This window comes from Callospermophilus lateralis, chromosome 5 (assembly GCF_048772815.1).
Source record: "Callospermophilus lateralis isolate mCalLat2 chromosome 5, mCalLat2.hap1, whole genome shotgun sequence".
In the NCBI taxonomy this organism is placed as follows: Eukaryota; Metazoa; Chordata; class Mammalia; order Rodentia; family Sciuridae; genus Callospermophilus; species Callospermophilus lateralis.
Window position 1 is genome coordinate 21,304,208 of NC_135309.1, and position 15,724 is coordinate 21,319,931.

The window sequence follows — 15,724 nt, forward strand, 5'->3', positions numbered from 1 at the left end:
TGGAGTAGAAATAAGAGAATGAGAGGGAGAGAGGAAGAGATAGAGAAAGAGGTGTAGAATAAATCCAACAAAATCACATTATATACACATATAAATGTACCAAAGGCAATATCTCCTTTATCTCCTTTATGTATATGTAGAGAGTACTCATCAAAAATAAATAAATAAAGGTGTGAAAGGAAGATCAGTAGAGGAGAGGCTTGAGAAAAGGGGGAGAGAAGAGGGGAGGAAGTGGGAGGAGGACTTGGGATTGAAATCAAATTCCTCATATGCATAAAATTATGTCAAAAGGAACCCAGATATTATGTCTAAATGTAATGTTTTAATAAAAAAATGAATTTAAAGAAACCAATGGGAATTAGAGTGCTGAGAAGTCACATAGCTGTTTTTAGGAATGCTTCTGCTAAGTATCACCTGTATGCGGTATAAAGCGAGTAACAGGGGAAAAAAAATGGAAACATTAATAATAAAGTATGACACTACTATATTATATTTTTTTGTCCTTAAGTTCCAGCATATTTTTTCACTTCCACTTTACTGAACAGGTAGAATTATTTGAGTAGGGACAACATCAATCAGGGTTTTGAAAATTGCTAAAAGCTTTCCAATTTTTTTTTTTTTTTTTGGTTGTAGATGGACACAACACCTCTATATTGTTTATTTATTTATATTTTTATGTGGTGCTGAGGATGGAAACCAGTGTCTCTCACCTGCTAGGCAAGCACTCTACCACTGAACCACAGCCCTAACCCTCCAATCTTTTTTTTTTAACTTTGTACTTTGTTGCCCTGGTATTATATTATACTTGGATGACTTTGAGAAGGCATGTGATAAAATGAGCACATCATGACTCTACAAAGAAATGCTCACTGGAAATTACAAGGAACAAAGTGCTGACACATACCATACCGTGAACGAACCTTGACAATATTATGGAAAAGAAAGACGTCAGTCAAAAAAAAAAAAAAAAAAAAGCATGTTATATGATTCCGTTTATATGATGTAGCAAGAACAGCAAATCTGTGGGTACAGGAAATGAAACAGTAGTGGCTTCAGTCCAAATGTGTTGAAGGATGAATGGGGAAAACTAACAGGTACTATGGAGTCTTTTCTTGGACAGGGTGACAAAAATGTTCAAAATTTTATTGTGGTTAAAGCTGCACAATCCTGTGAATTAACAATAACTTTATTTGTGCATTTTAGATGGGTGAATTGTATGTTATAGGAATTATATCTCAATAGAGCTGCTACAAAAAAAAAATAGTCAAATATTTTGTATTTAAGAAATGCCCAATCTTAAATGTTACTTAATGAAGTCATTAAATGAAATTATACCAAGAATTGCACATGAGTTTTAAATTTACTAGATTGAAAGTCACCTTAGAAACCATCCCATCCCACCAATATATAGAACAATAATTATGAAGGGATTCAGGCAAAGCACTTTCCACATTTTATTGAAGGCAGGTATATATTGGAGAATCACATTAAAATAATGAAAATAGAGTGGAGAAATGGTGTGTAGAAATTTAATTCTCGGGACTGTGGTTTTAGCTCAGTGGTAGAGTGCTTGACTAGCATGTGTGAGGCACTGGGTTTGATCCTCAGCATCACATAAAAATTAAATAAAATTATATAAAGACATTAAAAAAAGAAAAATACTTTATAAAAACGAAATTAAATTTTTAAATTTAAATTTAAAAGACACTGAGGCAGAGGGAGATAGAGGAAAAAATACAACAATAAATAATATGATCAGAATAATTCTTTCATTAAAATTAATTTATCAATGATTCCTTTTTCTGTCTGCTTTAAAAGAAATACAGTACAATAGTACCTAACGGCTTCAAGACTGCATATTTTAAGAGCTCACAATAGCTCCTATTTGATGTTAATAAAATCTGTCACAGGTTTTGGAACCAAAAAATAAAAACATATCCTGTTTTAGACTAGTGGCCAAGGAAGGGTTTGAGTTTCTGCAATACAGGGATGATGGAATTTAGCCCAAAGCCCTTAGGCCACCTGGACAATGAATTCACCTTCTGGAGAAAGAGAATATTTCACATTGCATATAAATGGGGCACTCCCTGGTCATGTAATGGCCTATTCTGCCACAAGAAAAAAAGCCTTGCATCTGCTGCACTTACACATTATTTTTAAAAACCATGTGAATTGTAAAGCCTACTTCGTGTACTGTTAAGTCAGAAGCAAGTTTCCTTCTGGGTTCTGCGGGTAAAAAAGTTGAAGACAAAGCAATGTTGAGATCATGTCACCTTTGGGTGCTTCCAAAGTTTTTCTCTAAAACTAATCAGCTTCTCTGAATTCCTATGCACCCTCCATGGTAACACCTGTGACTGCGTGCCACCCTTTCTCTTGATAAGACAGTGGCAACCTTTCCAGGTGACAGGCCTCTAATGATAACCTTCTATGCTCTAATTGGTCTTAACTAGTGTGCCTCTTCTATTCTGCATGATGTTTTGAAAAGCACAATGGCTATTTCTGACAAATAACGAAAAAAAGTGGTGTCTAATGGGATACTGTGAAAACTATATTGCCACTTTAAAAACAGCCAGACACAGTGATCCCAGCAGCTCAGGAGGCTGAGGTAGGAGGATTGCAAGTTCAAAGCCAACCTCAGCAAAAGTGAGGGTCTAAGCAACTCAGTGAGACCCTGTCTCTAAAAAAAAAAAAAAAAAAAAAAAAAAAATACAAAATAAGGCTGGGGATATGGCTCAGTGTTCAAGTACCCCAAGTTCAATCCCTGGTAACCCCCACCCCCTCCAAATAAATAAATAAGTAAATAAATTAAAAAAAAACACAATATACTATATATATGAAAACTGGTCAGACAAAGATTTTAAGTGTTCTCATAACACAAAGTGTGATAATACATGTTAAATAGCTTCACTTAGCAACTCACATTGTCTATATGTATGTGTGTGTGTATGTGTGTGTATGTGTATTTATATATATATATATATATATATATATATATATATATATATATATATATATATATATATAAACATCACATTGTATACTACAAATATGTACAGTTTATACTTCCCAATTAAAATATAAATATGAGAAAAATATTAAAATGCGAGGTATTCCTCTTTTTTTCACGGAATACTTTGCATTTATAATGTGAGGTCAAAAACTGTAATAACTCCTATAGACTCAGGAGCACTGCTAATGTGAAATCAAAGCTGAAAAGTTTGAAATTTTAGATACGAAAGAACAACAACAAAAAAATTACAATGGAAGGACTGAATTAATCAATCCTTAATTTCCTATATATACATACATTTTCTCATTGTTTAAGCCCATGTCTAATAATCTACTTCTGACATGTAACTAATCAGTTTTTCAGCACTTCTTAGTGACTTGATTCAATGGACAGATTCTTATCACCTCTTTATAAGGCATTCTTGTCTACTTGTGGTTTCATCACAATAATGATCCCCAGATGTTCTACCCTGAAAAGCCCCACTTGCTGAATGCTGTTCCCACTTAGGAAGCACAAGAGGGTGTTATTTTGGGTACAGAGAACTGAATGAGCAGCTCTGGGCAATCATGCTCTTTGGAAAACAGGATGGTAGGTGATCAGTGACAACTTCTGTAGGTACGGGGAGCAGAACATGGCATCTATTTTTGAAGATTTGCTTGGCATGCCTATAAAATGCTGGCATGGAAGCATGTTTCTAGGACGAAAGTAGTGACTCTACATGCTCATTACTGGGAGAACCTTGACAGCAATGCACTAATAGGAAAGCAGCACCACCCAATCTTCTCCAGCCTCCCCTTACATCCACTGCAACATTATTCATAACAACCAAGATATGCAAACCACCTTTGTTTCTAGAGATGGATACATGGCTAAATAAAATGTGGTATGTGCATATAAATACACACTCAATCTTAGAAACAAAGGAAATCTTGTAATATGCTACAACTGGATTAGCCTAAAGGACACTGTGCCTTGTAAAAGAAGCCAGTCACAAAAAGATGTGTACTGCATGATTCTTTTCATCCAAAGTATTTCATAGAGTCGAATATAGAATCATAGAGTTGAATGGTGATTGCCAGGGTCTGGAGAAGGGAGAAAATGAGAAATTCATGTGCAAAGAAATTAAAGACTGAGTTCCACAAGATGAATAAGTTTGAGAAACCCGCTATACAACACTGAGCTTAAAGTCAACTGAGCTGAGTTGTATACTTAAAATAATTGATAAGAAGGTAGATTTCATGTTAAGTGTGATTATCACAACAAAATAGAGAAAGAGATTCCTGGCAATCATAAAAAAATACAACACAATTAGGAAAACAAAAATATTGAAAAATGTCAAAATTTTTTAAAACATAAACATTTTCATGGTGGGTAAAACCAGAAATGTTAGCTGCCCAAATACTTGAACTGAATGCAAATTTTATTGTGAGGACCGAAGACAGTAGTAAATTTAGGAAGGAAGGAGGGAATAAAATCAGAAATATAGGAAAAAAGGAAAGATATTCAAAGGTGATGGCAAAGATTTATGCATTCAATGGAATACAGATCTTATCTATAATATGTAAACACAATTCTAGAAATTTAATCTAAGGAAATGCATGTTCAATTTCAGATTAAGTATACTAATGGTAATGACAATTCATATGTCTAAAAGAGAAATTTGTAATGCTATCATGCTATAATTGTAATGCAATAATGTAGTGCTATAATTTCTAGAAGAATTAATATTTAACGTGTAATTAACTACAAATCAAAAGTCCAGGATAGCCAGAAAAAGATTAAACTACAGATAAACAGCAAATAATTTTATGTTTTTTCAAAATAGTGTATGGAACTTAGTGTTAAATTTTTCCATCATTTTTCTGAAACTCAATTTTCACTAGATGTCCCATATTAAATCTGGTGATTTTAAATGCATTATATTTATTTTCTCCAAGAATACCAAATTTTACAAAAATTACAACCATTTATGTTCTAAGCCCATTTTCATTTTGAATGTAAAACTTATGAATTGTATTAAAAGGAGGAAATAGAGAGGAAGTTCTTGGAAAGTTCTTACAGAGTTTTATCTATTTAGTATTCATTTTTTCATTCTTATTGTGACCCTGACAAAATGAAAATAAATAAAATCTGTCTTGTGTGTGTGTGTGTGTGTGTGTGTGTGTGTGTGTGTGTGTGTGTATGTGGTGTGTGTCCAGCTAACTCATATCTCACAGACTGTGGAAGGCAAGCGGTAATTTAAACCTGATATAGGGGAGAAAGGGAAAGATAAGAAGCAAGTTCTGTGAAAGTGCAGGAATTATATAAGATTTTTGTGCCTTACTTCTCTTTATAAATGAGATGTTGATGGAATCAGTCTTACAGGTGGCTCTGACATTAATTAAGACAGTCATTATAGTGAGCTTAAGGTGCTGATTGGTATATAAAACTTCATAGTTCTTATCTGTTTTATTGACATTCTTTTTGTAATTAAATAATAATAATTATTATTATTATTATCAATATTATTATTATTGTTATTATCGTCAACACATTATCATCATCATTGTCATCATCATCATTATCCTGTACTTCTACCTGGTTTATATGGATGCTGACTGAGATTAAATCCTGGAAGTTTCATTGCTTCCCTAATAAATGTGTTGTATTCTGAGAGAACAAGAAAGGGCAATTATGCAGACCTATGAGTCTACAAAGCTTCCTCCGTAGAGAGCTTCCTAGTAATAAAGAAAATGTACAAAAATCTCTGTCTTCTATGAATTTATTGCTAATTCTACTTTTATGTTAAACCTCCATATGTTTAAAAAATCTTTTAATTACATAAAATTAGTCAAAATTTGGACATAGATCTCTGCATTGGTTGAGGGGAAGGAATCTCCCATAAGCAGAATAAACTATAATCTGGTAACCTATAGTTTGCTTTAAGCTAACACTGTTCCCATTTACATTAAAAACTGTGTTCTTCGAGAAATGCATGTATATTTAATGACAGATTCTGAGTAAATTTTGCACCTCAAAAGCACAAGTTCAGTAGATACTGAAAATTTCTTCCTCATCTCAGTTTTACACTAGCCCAAATATTATGTGTTGATGATTCTTTACCTTGTTATTTTTATTTTTTTTACATCTATTTGAAAAAAAATCATGAAAAGAATCATTTTAATGTGTACCAGATTTCTAAAGTCCTGTTGTTTTTGAAAAATATACTTGTTGACCAACTTTGATGGTCAGACCTAAAGTTTTTAAAATTCCCTTACTACTGTAAGCTACAGTAAGGTAAAAATAGGTTAACTTACTAGCAATGGAAAATGTTTCTTTCAAAGTTACTGATAAGTCTAAAAAAAGATGGGGTATGTTTTAGAAAATGGTTGATGAAAATCACTGAGCGTCTGCATAAGTATTTATCTTTCCTTTCCTTGAATCAGAGACATCCATATAATTTACATGCTTTTCTCCTACCTTCGATAACAGATAATAAATGTTAAGTGGGACCTCAGCATATATTAAGCACTTGTCTGATCCTGCTCAGACAGCTTCCTTACTCATCCTGAGCATCTCTGTAAACTAGGGAAACAGGATGCATCACAGATCAATTCAATCAATCAACTTTAATCATAACAGAAGAATTAAGCTGCTTTCAGGCATGATGCAATAGAGAAAATTGCTGGGAGATTTTTTTTTTTTTAAGACACCAAACATCCCACAAGGGCTGTCATTTGGCTTCTACATCTGCTCTCTTCCAGAAGTATGCATTTTCTTGAGGAATGTACAAGAAAGGCTGCAGCAGTTGGAATCTGGGGGCATAATGAATGCACTTTATGTCATTTTAAACATACCCAGGATCACTGACAAGAAATAAAAACAGAAAGTCAAAATCTTTGCTGAAGGAGAGACAGAGCCCCAGAAGGATTTTTTCCCTCCATTATTTGTTGCTTTGGGTTATGTCAGTTTATTTTATAGCTGCAGTAATTTTAAATGCATTTTTTCTCTCCTGTGAGATGCACTCTTTCAACTTTCCGGAGGGAAGCTCGAGGGTCTGATTGATGGTCATATATGTGCACTCACATCTGACCATAAAACACATGGTAATTCAGCATTTGCTTTTTTGAAGGGAGTGTTCTCTCTGCCTTTGTTCCTGATTCTTGAAATCAAACCTTTCTTGCTACATAGAACTGCATAATGAGCCTCTTGCAATATACACAGATACAGACACACACACACACACAAACACACACACACACAAACTCACACATACACTCACATGATATTTTTCCCTGGGGATACTTGAAATAACTATTAATGGATTCCAAAGAGGGGAAGAAAGCATTTATTTTTGAAATATTTGAATGGGAATATTTTAAATCATTGTAAAGTAACTGAAAAATAAACTACCTAAGATTATTTGAACAAATAAATCCAAAGTAATATAGATTTTTATTTCTTATTAACTCCAATAACCTAATTTATGAATGTTCTTCAATTTATTCCATAAGACCAAAACAAGTTAATATACTGCCCTAACATTACAAAAAAAGACAACTAGAAGTTTCCATCTGTGTTGATTTTCCCCTTCTCATTATAAAATTATTTTCTGTCAAAAATTTTAGCCTATCAATAAAATAGCTATAAACCAACTAATACAAAACTACTGTTTTTCTCAAGAAGTGGAACTCAGGGTATTAATAATTTGTTAGTTGTGTAGAATTTTTGGCTCAAGTCAATTTAATGCAATGCAAATTATATACTTAACACCAAAGAAGTAGAATAAAAACACATTATGCATTTATTTTGAAAAATCAACTTGACTTATTAAATTTGTGGTTTAAAAAGTTACTGTCAAATTTTTGATTTTTGTTTTTTGCCATCTTCCTGCTCACAGATTAGGGGTAGAAGGTAGAAGTGCTGCACTTTCAGCGTTTCTTGCTTCTTCTGGGATTACAGGATCATGGTGACAGTGTCAGTGTGTCTCACCTCTCTCCCTACAGGACATGGAGAATCAGCAGGTACTGACTACATGGCTGCAAGATCTTGCAACCACAGACAACTCGTATTATGGACAGGAGAATTTGCTCTGCCCTGTGCTTTGTAGGATGTGAAGCATCATTGTGGACCTCTATCAACTAGATGCCCTAGGCAATTTTTCTTCTAGTTGTAACAAGCAAAAATAATGTCTACAGACATTGTCAAAATCATAACTCCCACCATGCTTTTAGATCCATTTTTCTGGTGTTATGGTATATATATATATATATATATATATATATATATATATATACACATACATACACACACACACACACACACATATATATATATGGTTTTATATATATATATAACTATATATATATATATATATATATTGAATGAAACTTTATTTTTATTTTATGTAGTGTTGAGAATCTAACCCAATGACTCACATGTACTAGGCAAGTGCTCTACCACTGAACTATAACCCCACCTCCTGGTGTTATGGTTTTTGAAGCACGTGATTTATCAGGACCAAATGGACCCAACACCAGCTCTTCCAGTAAAGTATCATATTTTCAATCTAAAATTCAAGCTTTGAGTTGGCTGTAGATCCAGGAAAGCTTAACTTAGAGTGTATCCAGAATGAAAAGAAACAAAAATAAGCAAGGAAACAAAACATTGAGTGGTGGAAAAGAGTAGGTTTCTAATGATTAGAGATGTGAGTACAGGTAAAGCCAAAACTATTACTATCCTTGAGCACTTTTTATAGTAAGCCCCAAACTTTTTTATTAGGCTACATTTATTGGGTTTCTCTCAGTTTTAACTTAATGGAAACTGATTATGGATTGGTGAAAACATATGATCTCAATCAGAAAGCTTTCTAAATTTGCACAAACAAATGCAGTGATGTATATTCTGAATGCTTTCAAATAGGTACTTCTATGTCAATATCCCACACAGTAAAACATGTACCTTATTTGATAATGTTTATATTTGATGAATGAAGTAAAATCATAAGGGATTCTCAATTTGTTTTTCTGACAGCCATTACAAAATCTATTTATTTCTAGTTAATATGATATACTTGAGGTGTGTGGTCTACACATAGGGTAATGGACAGATACTCTAAAGCCTAATGTGCCCTCTGTAGGGTTGTTTTTTGTTTTTTATTTTTTTAAACAAGATAAAATCTGGTCATTTTCATCAGCATCTCAGAACTTCAAATTGGCTTTTTGAAAATATATGCAAATAATTTTTCCTGCACAATTACAAAATCAAATTCACAGTTAACCAACATTGTAGTCCTGTCATTAAGTAGGTCTAAGATGAGATCCAGGGAGGGAATATGGAAGGAAGTTCATGGAGGATCTCTGCAATCACATCTGATGATTAATAATTAAATGAAACTGTGCAAACTCTGCTGAAGACTCATGAGCAATAATGAAAACAACAAACAAAAAAAAAAACATTGCAGAAGTATTGTTAATTGTTGATATTTTTGTCCAGGAAATAAACCTCCAAGACTTAAGAAATCTACTACCTTCATTTTCATACTAAACATATAGCTGCATATAGTAAAGTATTGATTTTCTATTTTGACTGGCATGTTTTTCCCACAATATAGGTGTAAGATTCGCCATAAATTTAAAGACATTAAACAGAAAAGAAAAATTAAAATTATCAATTTCACCTAAATCTGCCAAAGAGCTTCAGTGTTAAGCACCTGGAAAAAGAATGGAGGAAATCAGGTATCCAATATGTACAGGAATATTCTCAAGTGTTGTTTTATATCTGTAGATTATTTAAATTATGTTAATGATAAAATATTGTGGCACAATCACTCCTTGCACTCGCAAACTGTTTATATCCTGTAAATTAAAAAGTTCTCCATCAATGTTTCCTTTGCTATAGACTTCTAAGTATATATTTTGCTGTTAGTTGAAGTACTTGTATATTATATGGTGGACTGCTTTTTTTCTAGTGCTGAGAAACCTGATGATCTTGTTCTCAAAAAACAAGAAGAAAATGTTTCCAGCAGTTTCTATGAGAACTGCTTGTTATCATGCTTTACCTTACCAACCTTATATAATGTAGCTATCAATTCCAAAAAGAAAAGTGCAATAATAAGGCTTTCCTCTAGTTTCTTGGAGAATGATTACCTTTAAAGTAAAAAGCTTGCTATTAAGTCTGAAGGCTGTTTTAATCATCAGAGCCTTTATGTATTATACAAATATTCAAGACATTTTCACTTTTTCTCACTGCATATTGCTAAAAAAAAAAAAAAAGAAATTCAAGGGAATGTTACCCTTACAATTTCATGAGGGAGAGAATACCAAGAGTTTTCTAAGCTCATTTGAAGTCTGAGAAGGCTATTGTACCCATTTTTAAAACCTGATCAAAATTCAGTCTGCTGTTTGTTACTAAATTATGTATCTCTGAAGCATAAATGTGTTGGCTTTAGAAAGTTACAAATTAGTGCATTTCCATATGACTTGGGAAAATGTAATTTTAACCAATTTTGTTTAGGGTGAAAAAATATTGTTTGCATTATTTTATAACACAAGGGAGCTGTCAGCCCACATGGTCATCCAATTTCTGTGGCAGAGAAAGCTTCCTTGCATTTCAAATGGTTAGCAATAAAGCTTATATTTTTCATATTAATACCACTGATAACCTACAAAAATGCTTGTTTTATGCGCCTTATTTTGCAAAAGAAAATGTGGCAAGCCTAACAAAAGAATTTGGTGCTTTATTGAGTAGATATTCCACTTCTCACTCCATTATCTTTAATTCAAAAGTATGAAACAGCATTTGGAATCCTCCTGAAACTTATTATTCTTAATCCTTTTCAGATATGCTGATTTCATTGTAATCTTGGGGAGTTTAGTTTCACCAACTTCTCCTATTGTCATCTCCAGTGTTGCTGGGCTGTCATTCTTTGTTCTGTTAGTCAGTAGAGCAGATATTACTATTTCCAAAAATGTGAATTTGAAGACTGAAATATAAGACTGACACTGCAGCAATATGGATAAAATCCATTAAATTAAGTATGAGTGTATTAGAAAAGATAAATGGATATATATTCAGAATAGAACAGAGAGGAGAGCAGGATCTACAATATGAGGGGGGAAGAGTAAATGGACAAATTTAAATGGAGAGGAGAATATCTGGGAAAATTGGAAAAAAAGTATTGAACAGCAGAAAGATTTCAAAGAATTCATGAATCCTCTGAAGTCCTCTAGCGACTAGAACATAAAGTGTTTTGTGTTTTGGTTTTGGGTTTTTAATGCATTTTACTTTAGACACCTGTTTGGGATCCTTCACATCTAAAATGTGGAGTCAATTACACATTTATAGATGTAAAGCCTGGTGAGGGCAATGTAATGGCAAAACAGGAAGTGGTATTTAATTCCTACTGGAGTTCCCATGGGACTTCTTTTGTTTTCAGAGACAGAGGGAGGATGCCACTGGTTTTTGGTGAATAGAAGACAGGGTGTTGCTAAACACCCTGAAATACTATAATATGGAATTGTCTGACACCAAATGTTAATACTGCTGAGATGAGAAACCCTGGTCTATGACACTAATGATTTCTGTAGCAATGGAAGAAGCCCAGGTGTCTGAAAGATCTTTGATTTGAAAGTACTTTACACTGCCCATATACACATTTGAACCACAAGTCTGGTAAAACCATCAGTAACCAACACAGCCAAATTTTACATGAATTATAGTACCCTGAAAAAGACATCTACTGGATCCGCATTTATTGACCAATGGTTGTCAAAGAGATATTTGGAGTTCTGGGTGGATCTAACCCCAAATTCAAGTTGACATTGTCAATTGAATCTCAGTATAAGATGTGTAAATGAGAGAGAATCTACAAATGAGAGAGAAAGACCACAAAAGGAAGGAGCAAGTGGGGCCCCACAAGGTCTCTGATACTATCACAATGATCAATAACATACTCTATTTAACTGTGCTTTCAGGACTCAATTACCCTCTAAATGGCAGAGGAATGTAGCAGATCAAACTTTTCACAAGAAAGTTCCTTTAGAATGGTGTTTTTTTATTAAAAAAAAAATTACATGCCTTTGAATCACCTAGAATTTCAAGCAAAAATTTAGGTTATGAGTCAGCACATTTAAATTTGGAAATAGGGATTTTACATTTCTAAGTTGCCAGACAATGATGATGGTACAGGATTAAGGATCATACTTTGAAAACCATTTTGTTTTGTTTTTTATATTGTAACAGAATATAACATCATCATGCTAGATTATACATATAAATCATATATATTATATATAATGTGTATATGTGCATATACACATGTATAAGGCAAATCACATATACAAAACTTTTTTAAATTATGTAATTTTATGGGAAAGATCATATTTCTTTCAAATAGATTTCATATAATCACTGCATTTAAAAATCCATTACTTAAGTAAGACCTAAATTAATTTTAATTTTTAAGAAAATATATGAATAAGGCAAAAGACATCCTTGAAAATCAAATATATCACACAGTCCAGTTTTTCCTTTTCCAATTGCATCAACATCTGTCCTCTTCTTCCACAACTAGAAATAAATACTAATGTTGTCAATGTGGTACATATTCTTCCACATCTTTTTCTACACATCTATGTACATTCATTACTTTATACATTTTAATTTATAATAGGAAAGTTTTAGTTAGATATTATAATTATATTGGCATTGGTCTGAAATTTATTTTTCACTTAAAATTACATCTTGTAATAAAAGTATATATGACTATATGTGTATTATATACACACACACACACACACACACGTAATTTTATGTTGGAACATAATATATGCTGAACTGTTAAGTCTTTTTTGAATTGCTACCTTTCCCATACAATGGATATGCCATTTGTATTTTTGTATATTTTGTGAAACATTTTTATATATTTTAATAATAAAAAAGAGGTAGATTGTATTATCATACACACTATATATTTATATTTATACATGTTTTAGGATAAAAATGAAGATTGCAATTTTTATATAATAGAAATATTTGAGTTTTTCAAATAAAAACATTATGCAATTATTAAACATTTTATACACTAACCCCAAATTTATAAACATTTCCACATGGGGGCTGGAATTTTAAAAATATAGAGATATGATATATATGTTCTTCCTGAACATGTGTTATATTTTTGTAATTTTGTAATCTTTCTCAAAATGAAACCTAAGCCATTAAAGTCTATCTTTGTTTGTGACTTTTGCTAGGGGCTTCAGTGTAATGGCAGCACCTATAAATAATCAAAGATACTAACAGAGCTCTAATGGCATGGATTAGTTTCTTTTTATGGTCACATATAACTTAGCCTTCTTAGAAATTCACTTGGACTTGTTCCAAGAAAATAATTTAAAGCTATAATCAAGACTTCTTCTAGATCTACATATTCATAAAAGGCTCCAAGAATGAAACTTTATATCATTATCTTCAAAAAATTGTTGACCAAGTTGTAATATTCAAACATGCAATTCTTCATTTGTCTTTCTTGATGTTGCTGATGTTTAAACAAATCTGCAACAGTTTTGGAAAATTTTAAGCTTTCACATGGCATCCTGCAGAAGAACTTTTAAATACCACGGATGCAAGCAAGCTCTGTCATGAATAGCACTGATGCCATGCTATATTGTGCTCTCAGTCCACACACAGTGGCTGTTTTGAGTCAAGCCTGTAGCTCACTTGGGTATCATCTCCATGGTAACTTGTTTACAAGGGCTGAAATACAAGCTGAAAATTCAAGGTTAGCTTTTCCTTTGTTGCTGTTTTGATGTTTTTGGCAATCAGAATAATGTGGGTAGAAGACTTGATTTAAACAGCTTCATGGCAGGCTGAGTCAAAATAAAACTCCACACAAAATATGCTTTCTTCATCTCCATTTTAAAAGAGAGAATTCAAAATGATCTTTAATCAGAACCATCAGTTATATCTCCCTTTCATATTCTAAAACAACAGTCCTCATGCTGCACTCTGGAATCACATCTTGGGAAACAGGCTTAAGGCTTTATATATTTTGGAGAAATAATGTCTTTGTGCTTATGCTCTATCTTAGATGAGGAATTTAGAGTCATTTGGACCATCAGTGTGGGAGCTGGGGGGGAAGAGTTTAGTACCTGTGTTGAAGTACTCCACCAGGTGGATGAGCCTTTTGCATTCTAAAAATTAACTGCATTTTTAATATTGTAAAAAAACAGTTGTTACTCAAAGGGATTCTTTCTTTGAAATAATTATAAAATGACTCTGATTATAACATGAGTGGAATATTTGATGTGATTATGGAAAATTTAAATTTAGATTTTGAGAAAAAGTATTACAATATTTCTTCTTTAGCAGAATAACTCAGAAGGATTTTAAAGCTCCAGGATTTGTTCCTTCAACTAAACATACAGTAAATTTATGGAGAACAGAAAAATAATAGTATATTCTACTCTTTATAATGACTTTATGAAACTTCATGAGAATTATAATAATTGAATATAAGCTCTAAAACTAGGACAATATATCACTTCTGTTGTTTCATTAAAATTTCATAATTGAAGTATTATTGATTTGCAAATATAATAATGTGACATTGTGATAGTTGGAGCAGATGTGACTTCATTTTGTTTTATGACTTCATCCTGTAAAACAACCATGCCAAGTAGAAGAGTCATGACTGGAGCAAGATGTTCTTTTCCTTTTGCTATAGAAACCTTTAAGAACACGGAACTACTTAATGGGGTATTGTTTCTGTAACTGGGGTGACTGGGCTAACTCTGATTGGTTAGGCTTCCCTCTGCCTGACTGCACTGTCCTGCTTCTGTAACCTGGCTTGCCTGCATTGGCTAGACCCCCTGAACATCCCTTTTTCGGTTTTCAGGCTTATAAGGAGTGCCCTTGCAATTGTTCGGGGCTGATCAGGGGAACAGCTTTATGTTCTGGTCAGCTACCACCTGTGTGCTTCAATAAAGGCTTGATTGGATTATACGTGAGTGGTCTGGAAGTTAGTTTATGAAACCCTGGGACAATGCTTTAACTATAACAACATTAGCATAAAGGTGGTAATTTAAGCATAAGTGAAGCCAGATTTTAGGACAAGAAGTAGTGTTAGAGTTGGCATTGCTCAAGTAGGAGAGATGAAATGATTGTGTTCATGCTTGTTTATTTTTCAGGAGTTGGTTCATGCAGGTATCTATTGCTTTGAGACACTGGACCCAAGTACCTCCCCTCCCTTCACTAGGCTGTGTGTGTGTGTGTGCGCATGTGCGGGCGTGTGTGCACATTCACCTACATGTATATGAATGAAACATGCAGCAGCACCATGAATTGTGGTATCTGGTTAATGAGTTGGTCTCACCAATAGATTTTTATCACTGTATCTGATATAATATTTTTGAATAAATATTTGATTTTGTCACAGTTGGTAATTGTTCAAGGCCTTTGTTAATAATATTAACTCTCCTACAGAGGCCTGTCCATGATTTTGCTCTTTCTCACTGTGGATTTTTGGAACATTCTGCTCTTCTATACTAGGTGGGACAAAGGACAGCCAGGTTGTTGCCCTGTGTACTGAAGACCTCACAAGCTCAGCTATGCTTTCAAATCCTTGCCCCAAACTTTCTCCCATATGAGGATTTTTCCTCCCACTCACACTGCATCCAAACTTCACCTTGATTCTTCCCTTTGAAACAATGGGTTTCACTGTGACAATAATTTCTG